Source organism: Camelus dromedarius, chromosome 8 (assembly GCF_036321535.1).
Source record: "Camelus dromedarius isolate mCamDro1 chromosome 8, mCamDro1.pat, whole genome shotgun sequence".
Taxonomy (NCBI): domain Eukaryota; kingdom Metazoa; phylum Chordata; class Mammalia; order Artiodactyla; family Camelidae; genus Camelus; species Camelus dromedarius.
In genome coordinates this window covers 25,077,767-25,091,544 of record NC_087443.1, presented here as the reverse complement: position 1 = coordinate 25,091,544, position 13,778 = coordinate 25,077,767, and positions in this window count along the sequence as shown.

Here is a 13,778-nt window from a genome sequence, read left to right as displayed (position 1 = left end):
GTATTACTAACCTAGCTTTTTTTTCACTTTGATTCAAATGAATACTTTTTTCTATCCCCTTACTTTCAGTTGTTTGTGTCTTTAGATTTGAACTGAGTCTTTGTAGGTAGCATATAGATGGGCCTTGGTTTTTTAATCCATTCAGCCACTCTGTGTCTTTTGATTGGAACATTTAATCCATTTACATTGAAAATATTTATTGATAAGTACATATACATTGCCATTTTGTTAATTGTTTTCTGTTGCTTTGGTAGTTATTTTTTGCTCCTTTTTTCTTCTTTTGCTCTTTTCCCTTGTGATTTGATGACTATCTTTAGTGTTATATTTGGATTTCTTTCTCTTCTGTGTGTATGTATCTCTCATAGATTTTTGGCTTGTGGTTACAATGAGGTTCATACATAACAGCATATATACGATTATTTTAAGTTGATGAGCTCTTAAGTTCAACACATTCTAACAACCCTGCATTTTCACTATCCCCAACCCACATTGAATGTTTTTGACATGATATTTTGCATTTTTCAGTTTTGTGTATCCCTGAGCTACTTATTGTAGATATAGATGGTTTTACTACTTCTGTCTTTTAACCTTCCTACTAGTTCTATAAGTGGTTAATCCACTACCTTTACTGTATCTTTGCTTTATCAATGAGATATTTTTCCTTTCGTAATTTTCATATTTCTAAATGTGGCTGTTTCTTTACCACTTAGAGACATCATATGGCTGGTTTGGTGGTGCTGAACTCTTAGCTTTTGATTGTCTATAAAACTCTGTATCTCTCCTTCAAATCTGAATGATAGCCTTGCTGGGCAGATTATTCTCTGTTTTAGGTATTGTCTTTTTGTCACTTTGAATATATTGTGCCACTCCCTTCTGGCTTGCAAAGGTTCTGCTGAAAAGTTAGCTGACAGTCTAATGGGTGTCGCCTTGTACATAACTAGTTGCTTTTCCCTTGCTGTGTTTAAAGTTCTCTGTGTTTAATTTTTGCCATTTTATTTATAATATGTTTCTGTGTGGACCTCTTTGATTTCATCTTATTTGAGACTGTCTGCTTCCTAGACCTGAACATGTTTCCTTCCCCAGGCTAGGGAAGTTTTCAGCTATTATGTCTTCAAATAAATTTTCTTCCCTTTTTTCTCTCTCTTCTCCTTCTGGGATACCCATAATGTGAATGTTAGTGTGCTTAGTTGACCCAGAGAGCTCTGAACTATCTTCATTTAAAAAAATTCTCTTTTCTTTTTTCTGTTCAGTTTGGGTGATTTTCACTACTCTGTCTTTCAGTTCACTGAGCTATTCCTTTGTATCATCTCATCTACTATTTTTTAAATTGAAGTATATAGTCAGTTATAATGTGTCAATTTCTGGTGTACAACATAATGTCCCAGCCATGTGTGTGTGTGTATGTATATATATATGTGTATATTTGTTTTCATATTCTTTCATTAAAGATTATTATGAGATATTGAATATAGTTCCCTGTGCTATACACAAGAAATTTGTTTTTAATCTATTTTTATATATATAGTGGTTAATACTTGCAAATCTCAAACTCCCAAATTTATCCCTTCCCACCCCCTTTTCCCTGTTAACCATAAGATTTTTTACTATGTCTACAAATCTGTTTCTGTTTTGTAGATGAGTTTTTTAGTGTCCCCTTTTTTCTTTCTTTCTATTTGTTTTTTTTTTTTTTTTTTAGATTCCACATACAAGTGATATCTTATGGTATTTTTCTTTCTCTTTCTGGCTTACTTCACTTAGAATGACAATCTCTAGGTCCATCCACATTGCTGCAAATGGCATTATTTTGTTCTTTTTCATGGCTGAGTAGTATTCCATTGCATAAATATATGACAATGTCTTTATCCAGTCCTCTGTCAATGGACATTTAGGTTGCTTCCATGTCTTGGCTATTGTGTATAGTGCTGCTACGAACATTGCTTTTTGAATTAGAATTCTCTCCAGATTGATTCCTTCTAGTGTATTTTTAAATTTCAGTTATTGTATTCTTCAGCTCTGTTTGGTTCTTCTTTATATTTTTTAACTCTTTGTTGAAATTTTCACTCTGTTGATCCATTCTTCACCTGAGTTCAGTGAGCACTTTTATCATCATTTCTTTAAATGCTTTATCAGATAGATTGTTTATCTCCATTTCACTTAATTCTACTTCTGGTGTTTTCTCTTGTTCCTTTGTTTAGAACATATTCCTCTCTCACCTCATTTTGCCTAATTCTGCTTTTATTTCTATGTATTAGGTAAGCTGGTTCTGTTTCCTGATCTTGGAGAAGTGGCCTTATGTCGGAGACATCCTGTGGGGCTCAAGCAGCATACTCTTCTCTGGTCACCAGAGCTGGCAGAATCAGCTCCAAAAAGGGCTGCTGTCAGGGTCTTTGTCCCCAGGGTTGTCCCAGTTGTCTCTTGAATCTCCAGAAGGATCTCCAAGATCAGCAAGTGAGTCTGACCAGGCTCCTTTCACATTACTGTCTCTGCTGAGACCCAGAGCATGTCTGATTTCTTGCATCATTTAAGAACAGAGTCTCTGCTTCCTACAGCCCTTCAGCTCTCCTGTACATAAGCCCCACTGCTCTTCAAAGCCAGGTGTTCTGGGGGCTTGTCTTCCCAATGCCAGATCCCAGTCTAGGAATCCTGATGTGGGGCTCAGACCCGTTGCTCCTTGGGGAGCACATTTGCAATTTGTAATTATTCTTCTATTTGTGGGTTGCCTCCCCAGGGATATGAGTCTTGAGTATATCACATCTCTGCCCCTCTTGCCTGTCTCCTGTGTTTCCTTCTTTATATCTTTAGTTGTGGGGAATCTTCTCTGTTGGTCTTCAGGTTGCTCTCCTAGACAGCTGCTTTGTAAATAGTTATAATCTTGGTGTGCCTGTGGGAGGTAAGCTTAGGGTCTTCCTACTCCAGCATATTGTCCACCTCTCCATGTACAAATTTTTGTGTAGACTTTTGTTTTCATTTCTCTTGGATATATACCTGTGAGTAGAATTGCTAGGCCATAAGATAATTCCATATTTAACTTTTGAGGAACTGTCAAACTATTTTCCAAAGCAGCTGCACAACTTAATATTCTCACCATGAGGGTTCTTGTTTCTCCAAATCCTTGCCAAGAATTGTTGTCCTTTTTTGTTGTTAATAATTAGCCAACCTAATAGGCATAAAATGTTATATCATTGTGGTTATAATTTGCATTTCCCTAATGACTACTGAGAAGCCTTTCATGTGCTTCCTGGTCACCCGTAAATATTTCTTCCTTTTTTTTTCTGAAGAAATGTCTATTCAAAATCTTTGCCCATTTTATAAATGGGTTATTTTTTTTATTGTTACGTTGTAAGAATACTTTATGTATCTGATTACTAAACCCTATTAAATACATGGTTTTCAAATATTTTCTGCATTCTGTGGGTTGTTTGTTTTACTTCTTTATAGTGTCCCTTAAAACAAAGTTTTAAAATTATGGTGGACAGCAATTTGTCTGCTTTTTCTTCGGTTGCTTATTCCAAGGTAACAAAGATTTATACATTTGTCTTCTCAAAGAGTTGAATAGTTTTAGCTCTGACATTTAGGTCCTTGATCCATTTTTAGTTACTTTTTGTACATGATGGAATGAAGAGGTCCACTTCATTCTTTTGCATGTGGTTATCGAGTTTTCATAGCACCATTTGTTGAAAAAACTGTTCTTGCCCCCATTGTATTGGCTTGCATGCTTATAGAAAATCATTTGCTATAAATATTGGGTATATTTCTGGATTCTCAATTGTATTCCACTGACCTACATGTCTATCCTTATATAACTAATAGTCACAATTAATGTAGCTTTCTGGTAAGTTTTGAAACCAAGAAGTGTGAATACCCTAACTTTGTTCTTTTTTTCTCAAGATTGTTTTGGCTATTCCATATTCCTAGAATTTCCAAATTAATTTTAGGATCAGCTTGTCACTTTTGGGGGAAAAAAAGCCAGCTTTCTACAAAAAAAAACATGAGCTTAAAATTCCTGGCCCCTGAAGTACTGAGAGGAGTGAAAAGGATTATACAAAAGATCCAAAAGAAAAGTATTTGGGGCCAGATGAGGACAACTAAGTCAAAGGGAGGATCCAAATCAGTCTTCTTACTTCTGCCCCAATTCCTCCATGCAAACCGTAACACTGGACATAGTATTTCTTGTTTCTGGTTATAAACTTGCCCAAAGCAGCAATTTTTAAGGGATGGCTTAGCCCCTGCTTCTTGGGTGTGTATCCATTGCAAAGCACTTGTCTGCTGGTAGGAGAGAGGTACCTAGATGGGAAGAAAGAAAGAAGCCTGACACATATTATTAAAATTGGGAAAAAAAACTGTTCTACGTTTTAGTTTGAGATTTCTTTAAAACAGTGAGAGCCATATATTTCCCTTATCATTCAACATAGAGCTACAATTGGAAATGGTAACTTCATTAATCACATTAGTTGATAGTACCACAACGTTTTTTAACATATACACACAGTGTTTTAAAATTTGCAAAGTATTTCACATTTGTGTTTCATTTTTTAAGATTGTAATAGTCTTGGAGTTAGGCAGTGTTACCCAAATTTTATAGACAATATAACTGAGACTCAAAGTCTCATAAAATTGTTGAAGCAGCAAGGAATTAAGCCTAGGTTTCCTAACTATTTTGTTCAATGCATCCCTCACTGCTCATATCCTTAATTATACAACGAATCAAGAAGTTACTATTCATAGTATCAGCTCTGTATATGCTTTACGGACATACACTTTCCAAATTCATCAAGTATTTGATACCCGTGTTTTCAGAAATGATATGTGACCCTTGGCTTTGCTTAACCAAAGTATTTGCAACCCAGTTTAAGTCTCCTCTGAAAGCGCAGCATGACAGACCAACTTTGATGTGCAGAGTTCTCTTTCTCCAGGATGACACTTTGGACACCATGCCTGGAGACAAAAGAGGGAACCAGTTCCCCCCATGATGTTCCATCTGCTCTCTCATGCACACATACAAATTTTTTTTAATTAAAAATAAAGAAAGAAGAAATGGGCCATTTTTTCCAAAGGGAAGAGGAATTCCTTGGAGAATTTGAATGATGTAAAGTTTGTCTAAAAGCTTGAAAGATGAAAGGTGTCACTTTTTACCCATTAGCCCTGTGGGATGATGAGATCCTGAGTGTGCCTTGCTACTTCAAAGGGTCACTGGAATACAGCTCCCAGGAAAGACTGCTTGAAAGATTTTTGTGAAGGGGGTGTAGTTCCCTCCAGGGCCTTCCTTCAGCACACTTGTAGATAGCTACAACTTTTAGTGTTCACCAAATTTCTAAATTTAGTGTAACTTCTAAATCTTTCTGAGTCACTCTTGTCAATTCCCATATAGGACATGAAGTATCTTCTGCCATTCTTCAAGCCTAGATGGACTCTCTGGTAGTTAGACTAGGAGTCTCTCCTCTTGCTTAAAGATATATATATTTTTTTCACCTCAGTGATCAGAGAAGTAAGGTGCATTTGGAGTTCAAACTCTGGAAACAAATCATACTCTGTGTAAGAGCTATGTTGCTCTCTGCCGGTTGTCCAGAGAAGTTACATATGTGTGCTGGTATACCACGAGGAATGCTTCTAGTGAATTTACTTCTTTAGAATTTCCAGAGAGAAAAAGGACAACAGGCAGAGCTGTGTGGGGGGTAGCAAAAATAGTGTATAATTATTTGCAAATCTGTCTTGAAGCAAGAGAGGACCAACATTTTCTATTAGGTCCACTTGCCAGGGGGGTACTTCCCAGGTAATTGAGTATTTCCCAAGGAGATTGTTTTTAGCATTACATTATTCCCAAAGTGATGATTCTGAGATTTTTGCCTAATGTTTCCCTTAATACTTAAATCATGAACTATAAACAGTGTCATTTTTGTTTTTAACCTTACTCGATATCGTAGGGACTATAAACTGTTTCCATTTACAGTGATTCGGGGGAGGTCAGAGTTTGGTGGGTCTTCTTACTCCGGTCCCTGGTCTAGAGTTTTTCGTATAAGCAACCGTCAGTACTGCAGCTGGCTGCCATTCTAAACTCTTGTCTGCTCCAGAAGCAAAGTTGGCTTTCCTGCCAAAGTGCAGTGGGAGCAAGTTGCCCTCATTAGTCTCTCGGGGGCTGAACTTTGCATTTCCCAACTCTGAGAAATTCCTTTGGGTAAACAAGCCGGAATAGTTATCTGTTTTTACTTTCCATCACTTGCGTTTGGAAACTAATCGTCACCATTTAGCATATAGTTTTATCGAATTCATACATATAATCCCATTCCTTTGCCACCTTATTCCCTAGATACTTATTTTAAAATCTGCTTCTACACCCTCCCTTCCTTCTTTACATATATCAGTACGTATGCACACACGTACACACACCCCCCTAAGCACAAGCATACGTATGCACAAACACAATTATTGGTCAACTCTGTTAGTCAAATGTCTCAAGAAATCTATACTCAAAAGAGAAGACATTCTCATATTCTTATATTCTAACTGGAAAAAAAAAAAAAAAGAAGTATGTTAGCCGTACTCCCAAGAAAGACAACTAATACCTTAATATAATTCATGTGTTTTATAAATTTTCCATGGTTTAAAGGATTTACTGTGATACAGTTTTATGGCTTCTAAATTCTAAAATACCCTCCACTAAGCTAATAGAATATGAAGAATATTTTGTCAAATTCCAATATACTTTTTGACTCATCCCTGTGGACTTCCTCTGCTTTTTTCCCTGTTTTTCACAGGTACTAAAATTTGGTGGATAATTTTATTTCATATTTCCCAAAGAAGCATAAATCTATCAAACATGTTACCACGCCTATTTTGACTAATAATTATTAACACACACATTCTTAAAATGCTAAAAAGAGAGCTATCAATGTATGTCAATGTCAGTGTTGAATATTCCCTGGCCCTGGTGCTCCCGAGAATTGGCAGCAGTTAAGGAAACCATCTCCACATTTGGGTTTTCAGAACTCTGTCTACCCTTCTGTGTCCCAGGAAATGGCTTACCACCAAGAACCATGCTTCCCCTATGACTCAGATGACACTCCCTGCAAACTCTCATGACTCCTGTGAGAGCCACAGCTGATTCCCCCTTGTTCACCTGTGTTGAGGCCAAATGCAGACCTTTCTCCTTCTTCCTGAACATGCTGTAAATGGCAGGCATAGACCTTCTACTGTCTTGTTCTTTATCTCACAAATGATTAGCTAAGGTTAGGTGTGTCTCCCTGAAACTAGAAAGACACAGAGATAATAAACATTTCCTACTCAGCGCAGTGACTGTGATTTCATCTAATACCAAAACAGCTCCAACTATAAATCACTCTTGGTTCCTCTCTATGAGAGTCAAGATCACAGCACCATGTTGAGACCTGATTTTGGGGTCTGGGGGTGCTTTCCTTATTATGACCAGTGATGGTGGACGAAACTGCAACTCCAGTCCCATAACTTCAAACAAAACTCTGGACCCAGCTGCTAAGTTCATCACCAAGCAGTCCTTGAATGATCTTCCTTCCCTTGACTGTCTGCATTCAGCTTTAGCACTGCACACAGGCATGGCCATAGATGGTATAAACATGCATTTGGACCATGGTTGAGCTTTTTGTTTAAAACTGGGACTCATCCTTCACCAAATGTAAAGTCTCAAAGGCAGGATAAACAGTAGCTTTTCCAAGTCTTCAAAGCCCCTTGGAGTATCTATTTTGTAAGGGGTAAGCACTGTTAGCCTTTTGGTTTTAGTTGATGTTTTTTTCCAGAATAAACTAGGTGGCATTTTTCCTTCTGTCTTTCTCAACTTATAAGCACCAAGCAAGCTTTGTCCGCTTGACATATCTTTTTTTTTTTTTTTTTTTGACACAAAAGAGATGGGCCAAATCTGCTCTGAGCTATTACTACTTATTCCTTGGTAATTCTGTGGGTTTCCTTCGGGGAGGCCATGTGGTGTGTGAGCTGGGGGCATACAAAGGAAGGAATGAGTGTAAATTCATCACCTGGGCTGTGAGGTCAGAGCTTCTCCAGGAGCCTCCTTGGTGGTCCTGAGGCTGACACACCCCTGCAAGGTCAGCTTGTTAATGGCAACAACACAGTGCCAAACTCCTATAAAAATCCTTTGCAAAACTTGTTGGGAAAGGCAGGCTCCTGAAATAATGCTCCATAGAAGCAATGTGGATTTTCATTCAATAAGAATACTCAATACGATTTCCGAGCTGCGTTACTACATGCCAGCCTCAGCGCCAGGCACAACACACACGTGACATTTTCCAGCTGCACATCAACTTCCTGAAAGTCAGCTTCAAGTCTGTTTGACTCCAAAACCTCTACTCTCCCCTTTACTGATGATTAATCTAGGTCAAGAATACATTTCTGAATCTGCTACAGAAAATAAGAAGATTGTAGAGCACCTGGAAACCTTCCTAGACTACCAATGATCCTTGCAAGAGGTTCTGAGGGGAAAATAATGCTAAATTCATACTCTTGTCTTAATACGTTAGGTAAAGCAAGAAGTTAGATCCAATCGGGGCACAAATACTACTGGGACTAAAGGGCACAAGGGTGGATGCCAAGACTGTCTGTTTTTAGGTTTCTTGAACAGCTCGACAGGGCATCCTTATGGTGCAGACAGAAAGAAGACCAGTGAAGAATGGCAGGGAATTATCTGATCATTTTCTCCCTATAGGGTGTTATAAATGTTTCATCCCCAAATCTAAGGAAGCAGAACGTTGACTTCTAGAAACAAGGTGCAATGAAGTCAAAGTGTTATTTATACAAACATGAACTCACATCAACTCTTTCTGTATGCAGCTCTATTAAGTTTCCTTTCTTAGGAATAATGAAGTTTGAGACAAGGGATGTTTCTTCCTCAGTTATGAGAAGGTATTTCTGGGAGGTGGCTTTCTACATTCTATCTCTTCTATACTTGCTGTTCACTTATACTCAACCTGCGTGGTGAGAAGCTTGTGAACTGCTAACTGGAATCCTGTTTGCAGTCTGGAGAAAGGGAGAGAGAACGTGAACCATGCTGAGAAGTCCTGTCCTTGGCACCATGTCCTCAGTGGCTGCTTGATCAGTCAGTTGTCGAGGCGAACTTTCATCCACCAGTCCTCCAATGTCAGATCTCTTAAAATTTCAAAAGAATACAGTTGTACAGTGAAGGGATCTAAGAAAGATATACCCATCAATGTTTGGGAAAGACAGCAGGGAGAAAAGGCAAAACTATTGACAAAGAGATGAAAACCTAAATAAGACAAACACAAGGGCAACTTGGAGTGCCAAGAATAAAGTACCCACGCTGGTACCCTGAAGTACAGACAGTTTTGAATTCAATGCAAAAATTTTCCTAAATAGCTCACGACGACACTCAGCTCTTTAACACTGAATCTCCAGTGTCTCCATTGTCTATTTCTGCTTCTCCTCCTCTACACTCACTGTTTATTCCAACTGCTGTAGGATGGCTTCATGCCTTCCTGGCACGGCAGAGGCTTAAAGTGCCCTCTGCTGCCACAGTCCATTTTAGTTGTCTCCTGACTTGAGATTCCTGAGGCTTGTGTGTCTATTCCAATCCAGTGAGGCCTGGTCAAATGCTAGGGGTCTTACAATGAGCTCTCCAGGATGCCTTTGAGACCCCTCTGACTATACTTGGTGCAGAAAGTCTCTGGACTTGTGTTCTTCCACTTGTGAACTCGGAGCACAGCTTCTGCCAACGAAATCTTCCTCCCCCAAGTACTCCCTTGATCTCCAATGTGTTGTGCCATCTACTCAGTTCTTAGTTAACCTATTTTGAAATTTTAGCATTGTCCTCTGGCAACTCCCACTAAAATTTCATGTTTATTTTATCTTAGTGCCTCCTTCAAAGCTTCTAATTTCACGAGAAGGGTATAGCTCAGTAGTAGACTGTGTCCCTAGAATGTACAAGGTCCTGGGTTCAATCCCCAGTACCTTCATTAAAAATAAACAAATAGAAACCTAATTACCTCTTCCCCCCCCCAAAAAATAAAAAAAAACCCTTCTAATTTCATATCCTGTTATACAACATTCAGTATTTCCTAGTTTATGAGAGGATAATTAGGGGGAAATCTAAATACTTTAAGTCTGAACATTGTTCTGATCTTTTTTTTTGTGACTGGGCTATAGTTGTGGCTGGAATTTTTCACCTTTCCACTTTGCGCTTTTTGCTCTGTAGAATTTCTGTATTTTTGTGTTTGTTTATTTATGACAGTGGAATATAATGCACAAATCCTTGGAGTCAAGATGTTGTGAAATAGCAGATCCACCAGGGGATTTTTCCAGTACATTTTGAATGAGCCCTATGTATAAGACATAAAGCATCCATCGGAAATAAATAAGGTTTTTTTGTTGAGAACTAGGAAAAACACAATCTGCTTCTCTTGAAAAAAAAAAAAAGGCCACAATAATGTACTACAAAATGCGTATCGTTATAGTAATAAGAGTAAACTAAAGCAAGCGAGAATAAGGAACATGCAACCACAGGAAGAAGGTTAGCCACATTAACCCTGTGTATAGTGTTTACTTTGTGAAATGTTTTGTGATATCACATTGCCTAGACACATGATTCCTGTGGATACTGTGAAGAGTATTATGATTCTACAGGCCCGACTGGTTTCAGTAGTAACTATATTTATGCGAGGAACCCACAACTAATAGAAGAACACCCTGTTACTCCTTGGAGTATAAACTCCTCAGGGCTGGAGAGGATGGTAGATTGATTGAGGGTATTGAGATTGAAGAAGAGATGTTCTGTATAATCCCAGCAACCCGATATGTTCTTTGCAGCCCCAAACAGTACTTCTCATTTCCTGATAGACTGTATAATTTACCTATTTTGTCTGTTTGTTTATTGTCAGTCTCTTCCATGAAAATATAGGTTCCATGAAGGCAGGAAACTTTGGTTTTCTCTTGTAGCCTCCATGGCTGGCACCTAGTTCCTGAAAGGTTTATGGAAGGAACGAGCTAAGAAGAAAGGGTGAAAGTATGGGAAGGCAGATTTTTGACTCAACACAAAGACCTTTAAAATTACGTATGTCCTGTATGCTGTCTGCAGCCTGTGTGGTCTTCACCAGGAAGTGATGCCCCCTCTAGAGCTCCGGCTAAGTCCAGGTGGCTGCTGGCCCAGGATGTGTTTGGGGATGACACATTGGACGTTTGGCCACCAAGTTCACTTGCACTTCCAGCCTTGTAGTTCTACCGATAGGCCTTTGACAAAGAATTTTCAATGGCGGGGAACCGAGAGCAGTCATAGTGTATTGTTAATGATGACAACTAACTGAACTTAGGGTTTAAGCGGGAAGGAGTCAGAGATGGCATGGGGTCTCCCAGCCTGGAGATACTGGTGCCACTGAAGGGAAAAAATGTAGTTCAACTGAATTGCTGGTTTGTAGGCAAACTTTACATAATGGTAAGAAATTTTGAGTTTAATATGTTAGTGGATCACCCAGGAGACATCCAGAAGGTGATTATATTTGGGCAGATATGGAGCTCAGGAGAGGCTGAATTATCTCATGCCCATTTGTTAGAAAAATCCACACCACCCTCTACAGAAGGCAGAGATACCCATGAAAAGTATGGGTAACTTTTCCCTAAAAGATCACGTGCATCCATCTCTATTAAATAATTATCCTTAGTATTGAAAACCATAGAAAGCACAATTCTCAGATCATTGTATCAGAAGAACAAGAATGTTCCTCGAAGGCTTGTAATCTGTACTATATACACGATCATGTAGTAGATTTTGAAAGGTTTTATTTAGACGATGTGGTAACTTAATATACGTTAATTAATAAAACTGAATGGTTTTAAATCTATTTAAAAATTGTGCTTAAAAGATGCCACAGGTGAACAGTTCCTTTAGCTATATGATTTTATATTAATTATGTAGAACGTAGGGTTATAGTTTTTACTTCCCAGATGAGGAAACAGAGGCCCAGGGTGACTTTATTGCTTATAAGGAGCTCAGACTGGAACTGTTGCCCTCAGAGCCCGACTGTGAAGCTTTCTCCAGTGTTCTGCTTCAGGGAGCTGTGAGTCGCCAGACTGAGACTCCACCTTACCATGGGACTGATCAGCTGCCTGCTCACTGGCAGTGAAAACCTTGACCACTTGTGCTTGACTCAGCTGTAGACCTCCCCCACCACCCCCAATTCCAGTTCCACTGCCTACCACCTGCTACCAGGGAGCCTCACAGCAAAACTGCAAGTTAATGATGATTGTACCAGCCAAACTTTCTTGGATGGGCTGATACATCTCGCTCCCCCATACAAGGCTATCAAAGCAATGGGTTCTCTCTTGCTCTCTTTTTTTTTCCCCTTCTCTAGCAATGATGTTCACTGTGAGAGCAGCTAATGGGTAGTCAAGTGCAGAGGCTTGGGATGTGGGAGAGAATGAGCTGAACAGGGAACCATGAATAAACTGTTAAAGCCAAGTGGAAATGAGAAGTGGAGGGAATTTGGAGAGGCAGATGAAGAAGCCGTTGGGGAGCACTGAGACAACACGGGGTGAATTCTGTGTGAGTACAGTTTCAGGGGAGCACTTGCCCAGCTGCAGGATTACTGCACCCCTTTTTCTACACTGGATTTATTTCAATGGGGAAGGAAGAAGGGTGGGGCCACAGGAATAATGGGGGTGTGTGTATGTGATGAATTAGGAGTGTTTCAGCAAAGTAATTTTCTGTCTCTTATAGCTGACAGCAGCACCTGCTGTAATTTCACAATATTTTGTGAGAAAGCTAGCTTTGATTTGCCATACAGGTCAGGTTGGCCAGTAACAGCCCGGCACCCACAGAAGGTAGAGACTGGGTCAATTTCTATTTGAGAGGACTGTGCCTTGCACTGGAAAGCTGAAGGAATAGAGAGATACTCAAGGGTTTGTGGTAATTTTTTCACCTGCAATTTCTGGAACCCATAATTCAGCACTACTGGATTAGGGCACGTTCTATCAGACTGAAAATCAAAAGCTTTCCTATGGGGAATGTCTCAATGTTACAGCTGAAAGAGGTGACAGCCACATTACTGCCATCAAAAGTAATTTAACTAAGTCTGTGCAAAATACTCTGGTAGGCACCAAACCCCAGGGGTTTCCTGTTTGAATGCATCCCGTGCTCTCTGCTGTCTTTTCAATGTACCGCTCGGCTCTGCTCTCCACCTGTGAATAAATACCTCAAAAACTTAATGTCTGGGGAGACCCATCCCCCTTTGGGGGACAAGAGAACGCTGGTTTCAACATCGGCGCCAATCATACAGTGCTGGAGTGGTGTATTAGGAGGCTGCCACCCTCAACCTCTCTGTCTTGGAGCTTGTAAATAAAACATCTTTCCGGTTTCTACTTTAGACCAGGAAATCTGGGAAGAGTTAACAGGCGAGGTTTTGCACCATCAGCATAAACCATGCTGATGCTGGCTCTTTGCCCCTTCATCCTTCCTTCTTTGCCCTGTCCCTCCAGTCTTCTAGGCAAGTTCCACACTGCACCGGAGATACAGATTCACAGGTGCCTCTCTACCCAAAGGAAGAAACCAGCAACGAAATTTTGGATACCAACCCAAATCGTTTTACATTTTACCTCTCACAATCAGTTTCCTTGTGACGTGCACCTGTGCGTACATCTACATTTTAAGACAATACTTTTCTAAAGGTAGGTTATCACAAATAGGCTTGGAGGTATCTGCCAGGTCTAAATGCACAAAAAGGTCTGCTTCACCAGCATCTCTCTCAGAAAGCCGAGGTCAGAGGGCTCTCGGTTCAGCGGCGCCAGCGGTCAGG